Source organism: Nuphar pumila, chromosome 3 (genome assembly GCF_984573655.1).
Source record: "Nuphar pumila chromosome 3, dmNupPumi1.hap1.1, whole genome shotgun sequence".
Taxonomy (NCBI): Eukaryota; Viridiplantae; Streptophyta; class Magnoliopsida; order Nymphaeales; family Nymphaeaceae; genus Nuphar; species Nuphar pumila.
Window position 1 is genome coordinate 22,733,044 of NC_143251.1, and position 6,810 is coordinate 22,739,853.

The following is a 6,810-nucleotide window of genomic DNA, read 5'->3' on the forward strand; positions in this document are numbered from 1 at the left end:
AGAAAATCTCAAACAAGAAACAATCGAAGAAAACATATGAGCATCACGGTCAAACAAAACACTTTATTGCTCTTTTTCAACAGTTACAAAAGAAAACAAAAAATTATACAAAGTCACAAATTTTTTTTGTTTCGAGAGGTGTCTCTAAACCCCCTCCTTTAAGAGCAAAAACTCTGAACTAGGCTTTATAACTCATCGAGTTGAACCATGGTACACTTAATGTGCAGGGGAACATAAAGATATAAGCTGCACATGCTTACATACCTGGCACGCATTAAGAGCCCCCCCGAACACGAGCTCATGGCCGGCTTGAGGGGGAGGGGGAGAATGGGGAACCATAACCCCTGCTTGCAAAGCAGGTTATATGTTCCCCCCCCGAACAGGGCAGTTAGCTACATCTCATGATCGGGGGTCCCAAAGAGCACCACGTATGTAAGCATGTGCGTCTCGTATCCCCATGTTTGTCAGCATTAATTAGCGTTGGAGTTTGATGCGATTGCAAAGACTTAAGTACCCTCTCCTCCATTGGTGCAAAAAAAAATGACGGTTCTTGAAAAGGAGTGGTTGTAAAGACTTAAGTGCCCCGAAGATGATTATTTAAGACCCAGTCTCTGCACTGGAGGATTATCCGAAAAAGAAATCTCTCCTGGAGGAGGCCATGAACATCAACCCTCTTACTCTCTCTCTCTCCCTTCTATTTCTGCTTCTGTGCACATCCATTAGAAGATCATACATTGCTCCATCAAGCACCGACTGACCTGCACATTTACTGTTGTGGAGCCTGATTCAAAGTTTTTACCCTTACAGGAGGAGGGTCTGGGGGCTCCTCTCAGTGTGGGTAGCATCATTCAACTTGAAGAGTTATGGAGTCTGATTCAGAGCTTTTACCCTTACAGAAGGGGGGTCTGAGGGCTCCTCCCAGCGTGTTCATGGCCTTTTGCCCTTACAGGAGGGGGGTCCGGGGGCTCATCAACCCTCTCTCGCTCTCTCTCCCTTCTATTTCTGCTTCTGTGCACATCCATCACAAGATCCTATATTGCTCCATCGAGCACCGACTGACCTGCACATTGACTGTTGTGGGTCCTTACTGATGAGTTGCCTCTAAATTTATTCGACTCTGGGTCCTTACTGCACTTGAAGTTGAGTCGTTTTATTTTTTGTTATTCGGTGGGTGGTGAGGCCCTCCTCTACTCTCTCAAGACTCTTAGCTTGGGCAATCTTTCTTTTGATGATTGTGGTTGTAATGTATCGTTGAAGTTAAAATGGGGAATGAAATGACAATAGAAATCGCTGAAAATTTACAGAAATAAATGCCCTCCTTCTAGAAAATTGAATCGTCGGTTCATGAAAATGACAAAACTGCCCTCTATCGATATCGCGGGAAAACGTTCTGCAGAGTTTGCGTATGTAGCAAGCGTTATGTTGTATGATACAAATAGTTTAAAAAAATCCTTTCTCGCTCTAAGCACTCTACCGGAGATTCTTTGCTTTCATCTCGAGTTGCCAGAGCATCCTTTCCTTTTTATCAGAGCATCTATTTCCGTCTTACGCGCAGTCGCAACATCGTTGCCACCTTCTGTTGCGTATTAGTTGTTATTGTTGCTTACTCTACAGTTGGAATATCCAAATTCCCATCGTTTCGGTGAGTTTCGTGTAAGTTTTCTTTCTTCAATCTGAAGATTGGTTCTTATACAAGGATTTGTATTATGAACCCAAATATTCCGACGATTTCTAATGATGATGATCGTGTATTGTGTTGTGCAGGTTAGCAATGTCTGCGCCTCATCAGATTAGAGATACCCCGTCGTTCTATAGGTTGTCTATTAGAGAAGTGATCCGTCAGTCCCATCTATCTAAAGTTTTTGAAAGATACCAAAATATACTTAAGATTGAGAACGATGAAGACAGAGAAAAAACCTTGGAATCGTATTATGCAGAGAATTATCCATCAGATATCGAGGCTGCGGACCAAAGGAAGAACTCTGAAGAATGAAAGATGCAGAACAAGGATGACGAAGAGAAGGCAAAGGCCAGAAATATTGATGAGAATATAAATAGAAGGCGGAGGATTAACGCACAACAGATGAAAAAGAGGAAGAAGAAGGCGGAGGAGTGGGAAATGGATGTTAGCAATATGCTGGCGGAGGTTCATAGGAGAAACTTGGAGAGTAGAGCAATGCGACACAAGGCAAGGCTACTGAAGGAGGCGGAGGAGAGGCAAAGGCAAATGAATAAGGAGGAGGAAGAGAAGGAACAGAATATTCCTCAGTTTGAGGAAGAAAAGGAAAGGCGAAGGAGGGAGTTGGAGTTCGAGGAAGCTAAGGAAATGCAAAGGCAGCAGAAGGAGAATGAGGAAAAGAAGGAAAGGCAACAGAAGGAGAAGGAGGAGGAGGTAGAGAAGGAAAGAGAAAGGAAGAAGCAGGAGGAAGAATTGCAGGAAAGAAGGAAACAACTGCAAGAGAAAGAAAGGCGGCGGAAGGAGAAGGAGGAAGAAAAGGAAAGGGAAAGGAAGAAGCAGGTGGAAGAACTGCGGCAAAGAAGGAAACAAGAAATCGAAGAGAAAGAAAGGCGGCTGAAGGAGAAGGAGGAGGAAGAAAAGGAAAGGGAAAGGAAGAAGCAGGAGGAAGAGGCGAAAAGGGAGAGACAAAGGAAGCAGAAGGAGGAGGAGATAAAGGAGAGAGAAAGGAAGGAGAAGGAGGAGGATGCGAAAAAGGAGAGAGAAAGGATGCAGGAGGAGAAAAGGGAGAGAGAAAGGAAGGAGAAGGAGGAGGAGAAAAGGCAGAGAGAAAGGAAGCAGAAGGAGGAGGAGGAGAAAAGGGAGAGAGAAAGGAAGGAGAAGGAGGAGGAGAAAAGGCAGAGAGAAAGGAAGCAGAAGGAGGAGGAGGAGAAAAGGGAGAGAGAAAGGAAGGAGAAGGAGGAGGAGGAGAAAAGGGAGAGAGAAAGGAAGGAGAAGGAGGAGAAACGCGAGAGAGAAAGGAATCAGAAAGAGCAGGCGGAAAAGGAGAGAGAAAGGAAGCAGAAGGAGGAGGAGGAGAATAGGGACAAAGAAAGGAAGCAGAAGGAGGATGAGAAAAGGAAGGCGAGAGAAAGGCATGCGACGGTGGAGCCGGTAGAGATGGAGATTGAAAGGCAGTTGGAGGCAGTGGACCCACCAGAAAGTCCCAGGTTGGAGGGAGAACAGCAAAAAATAGCAAACAAGTAAATATATTTGTCCTGTCTGCGAAGATTTAATAATATGTTTAGCGATTTTGATATAGCGATTACTGTGTTAGGTATTGATATTTATAGCGATTACTGCGATAGTATGTCTGCAACCGATATTATTTATAGCGGTTAGTAGAATAGTATTTATAAGTACAAATGGAAGTAATTTATAATTTGTAGAAATAATATGTTATTTTGTGTTACAGGGAGCTCACAGGAGAAGTAGAGCACCAGGTGAAAAGCTCGGAGGTCGCTGTCAATGGCCTGTAGTTCTGTCTTGGTATGGTCAACTGAGTGCATATCAGAAGGACCGACTACGAAATATGCACTTCGGTGGCCTTTTGGACCAGCAATATTTTGAAACTTGCTGGAATACCATGACTCACCTGGTAAATAAGTGGAATGATAAGACTAACACATTCCAGTTTGATTCTTTTGAGATCACCATGACTCTAGAAGATGTGGCGAGGATTACTGGCCTTAAGTGCGATGACAATGCTGTCCTATTACGGCATTCAAACTATAACGCAAGGGAAAACTGCACTGCCCTTCTAGGAATGTCGATGGACGAATGGAGTCAATGTATTTTTGGTGGAAGCAATTTCATATCAATGAAGGTCTCAGTTTTTCGTAATAAATGGGAAGGCCACTCCGCTACTTGTGCATCTGAAACAGCTGACCAAGAGTTGCGCGACTTCTTTCTATATTTTTTTGCTCTTACATTATTTTCCGATTGTTCTGGTTCGAGAATAAGTTCCATGTGGCTGCAGTACCTCGCAGACTTAGACGAAGTCGATAACTATGCCTAGGGTGCCGCTATGCTCGCACACCTGTACAGTCAACTCCACCGTGCGAGTAATGGTACAAAAACAGTTGGCGGATTTTGGCCATTTGTTCAGGTATTTGTTGATTACATACTTAGTTTTTGTAGACAAATCTCATTGCAGTCTGTGGCGTTGCTAATAATAATTTTTTTGTTAGGCCTGGGCGTTGGAATATATTATCCCATTGCGTCCACGGTGTGACCCTCCGATTTGTGGTTTTTCAAAGATCGGTCGCTGGGCCAGAATAAACATCGCAGTTTATAATGCTAAGTCCATTTTAGATGAGCTGCAATTAAACGAGGTAAACATTCTAAAATTGTTTACAATCGCGTCAGCATTTACCATTGAGTATTATAAATTGTTGTAATGTTCAACATTCTTAAGTATACATCGCTGCAGGATTGTCTTCCGTAGTGCATATCGTTGTTGCCATATCATGCGTAAATAAATTTTAATATATTTGTCATTCGTTATTAAAAAGAATTACCAATGTACAGGTTTTGTGGAGACCTTATGGAGATGGAGGCGATGATGAAGACGTTGTTGTGGAGGCTGCCAGATTGTCTGACCGCGATTTGTGGCTATTCTGCAATTTTGAAGCCGAGTTGCAGCAAGGTAGTCGAGTTCTCCTACAATCTGGCTTGGGGCAGTCTATCCCAAATAAGCCTTTGGAGGTGAGAAGGAAGATGAATATTGGTGGGGGCAGGCACGTGAATTGGAGCGATCGCTACAGGGATGAATTATTAAATTGGAACTCAGGTGGTTTCCCTGCCGTACCGTATGATCATGAAGGACGACAATTTGATCCCTTCTATTTCGAAAGCTATTGGGAACCAATGCGGCGAAATCGGAAGATTGAGAAAATTGTCAACCCATGCCTCCCAACTGTCCCTTCTCATGTTGTAGCCCAGCCTCTACAACCAAAACGTCGTCTCGCTCTGGTTAATACGACTAGTCCATCAGTAACAAATCACGAGGAAGACCGAACACTTGCTCCAAAAGAGAAGACTGTTTCTGCCGCAAGGTTCGAACTTATTGAGAGGGAGAATAAGAAATTAATGACAGAAGTAAGCACTATGGGCATTCAATTGAATGCAGTGCTGGACATGATGACCAGTCTTCTTAGGCAAGGTTTCGCAACGAAGAGGCCACCCAGGATAGACAGTCCACCAATAAAAAGTGAGAGACAAGTCTATGAAATTTCATCAGATTCGTCTAGTGACTCAGAATAAATCCTAGATTTTCATTTTTATCACGCTATACATTTGTTGTAATTGTATAATGAGTTGCGGTAACATGAAATTCTTTTACTGTTTAATTCTTTATTATTACATCTTTTCGACTTTAGGTCTCGGTAATAAATAAACTTTAAACGAAAATAGATGTTTCTTCAGAAATCGTGGCATTGCCTAACCTCTTTGGCATCGCTAAGATATAGCATTTCTGTTTAGCAATCGCTGTATTTGTCTTCGCCTCAAAAGAATAGCGCACAAAGTATTGGCGATCTAAGCCATGAACAATAATTTAACGAGTTCTGACGGCACAAAGGTTTGTATCCATATACGATAATCGTGAAAAGGTATTTGTGTTAAATAATCAATAGATAAGGAAAGGATTTGTTGTCATCGCTGGATACTTCGTGCTTTGAGTCGGAGAGCGATCTGTGGCATCGCAGCATAGTGATTTGTGGGTATTGTTTGAATGTCAAATCACACATGAAAAACGTATTTTTGTATATTTAAAACTTAATGAGCGGCATGGAAAGACGTATTTTTGAATACTTCGAACGCAAGCATTTAATTTGACGGCGGTTATAAAAAAAAGGCGGCATGCGAAAAGCCGTATTTATATTTTTTTTAAACGCAATCAATTAATTAGCGGGCTATTTTCAAAAAATGGCTGCACGTTAAAGGACTTTACCTTTGTAGGTGAGGACAGCGTTTCAGTATCTGCGTTGCAAAGGTGCCATCGATATCTCCGTCCAGGCATGGCGCCGAAGAAGGGGACAATCGGAGCAGTACGATCAGCCACGACGGACAAGAAGAGGACGAGTGGAGCAATACGACCCGGCACGACGCCAAAGACGATGGGAGCACTACGATCGGGCACGGCGGCAACAGAGAGGACGATGGTAGCAAAACGACCAGGCATAGGGATGGCAGTGGACCGGGGGAAAGCGGGGCCCCGCCCCGCCTCGCCCCGTTTGGACCGGGGATGGAGGGTATGAAACGGGGATGGAGGCGGGGACGAAGGTTAAAATCCATCCCCGTCCGGGGGTGGAGGCGGGGATGGACGTGCACGTTCCCCCGCCCCGCCCCGCCCCGCCCCGCCCCATCCCCGCCCCAGCCCCGGCCCATCCCCGTCCCGGCCCCGCCCCGCCCCATCCCTGTCCCGGCCCCGCCCCATCCCCGCCCCCAACCCTTATACTCTTAGTTGTTTTATTTACTAACCCTAACTTCCTAATCCTAACCCTGGAGCCGCCGAGCAGGGCCATCGTCTCTTCCCCTTCCCCAATCCCCATCCGCACTGTCATTGGAGCCGGGCTGTCGCCGACCACCATTGGCCGTCGCCGACCACCGTTGGCCGTCGCCGACCATCTCCTCCCTCTTTTCTTTTTCCTTTCCCCGTCTGTAGCCTTGCATCGTCGGAGCAGCGTAAGTTCTCTTTTAGCTTGAATAGTTTAGAGCATAGCGCCCGCTTGATCATGAGTAGGTCAGGTGATAAGAGTAACTACTTGCTTGGCCTGGGTGGGATAGGTGATCAAGCGTTAGCCTTTGTTACT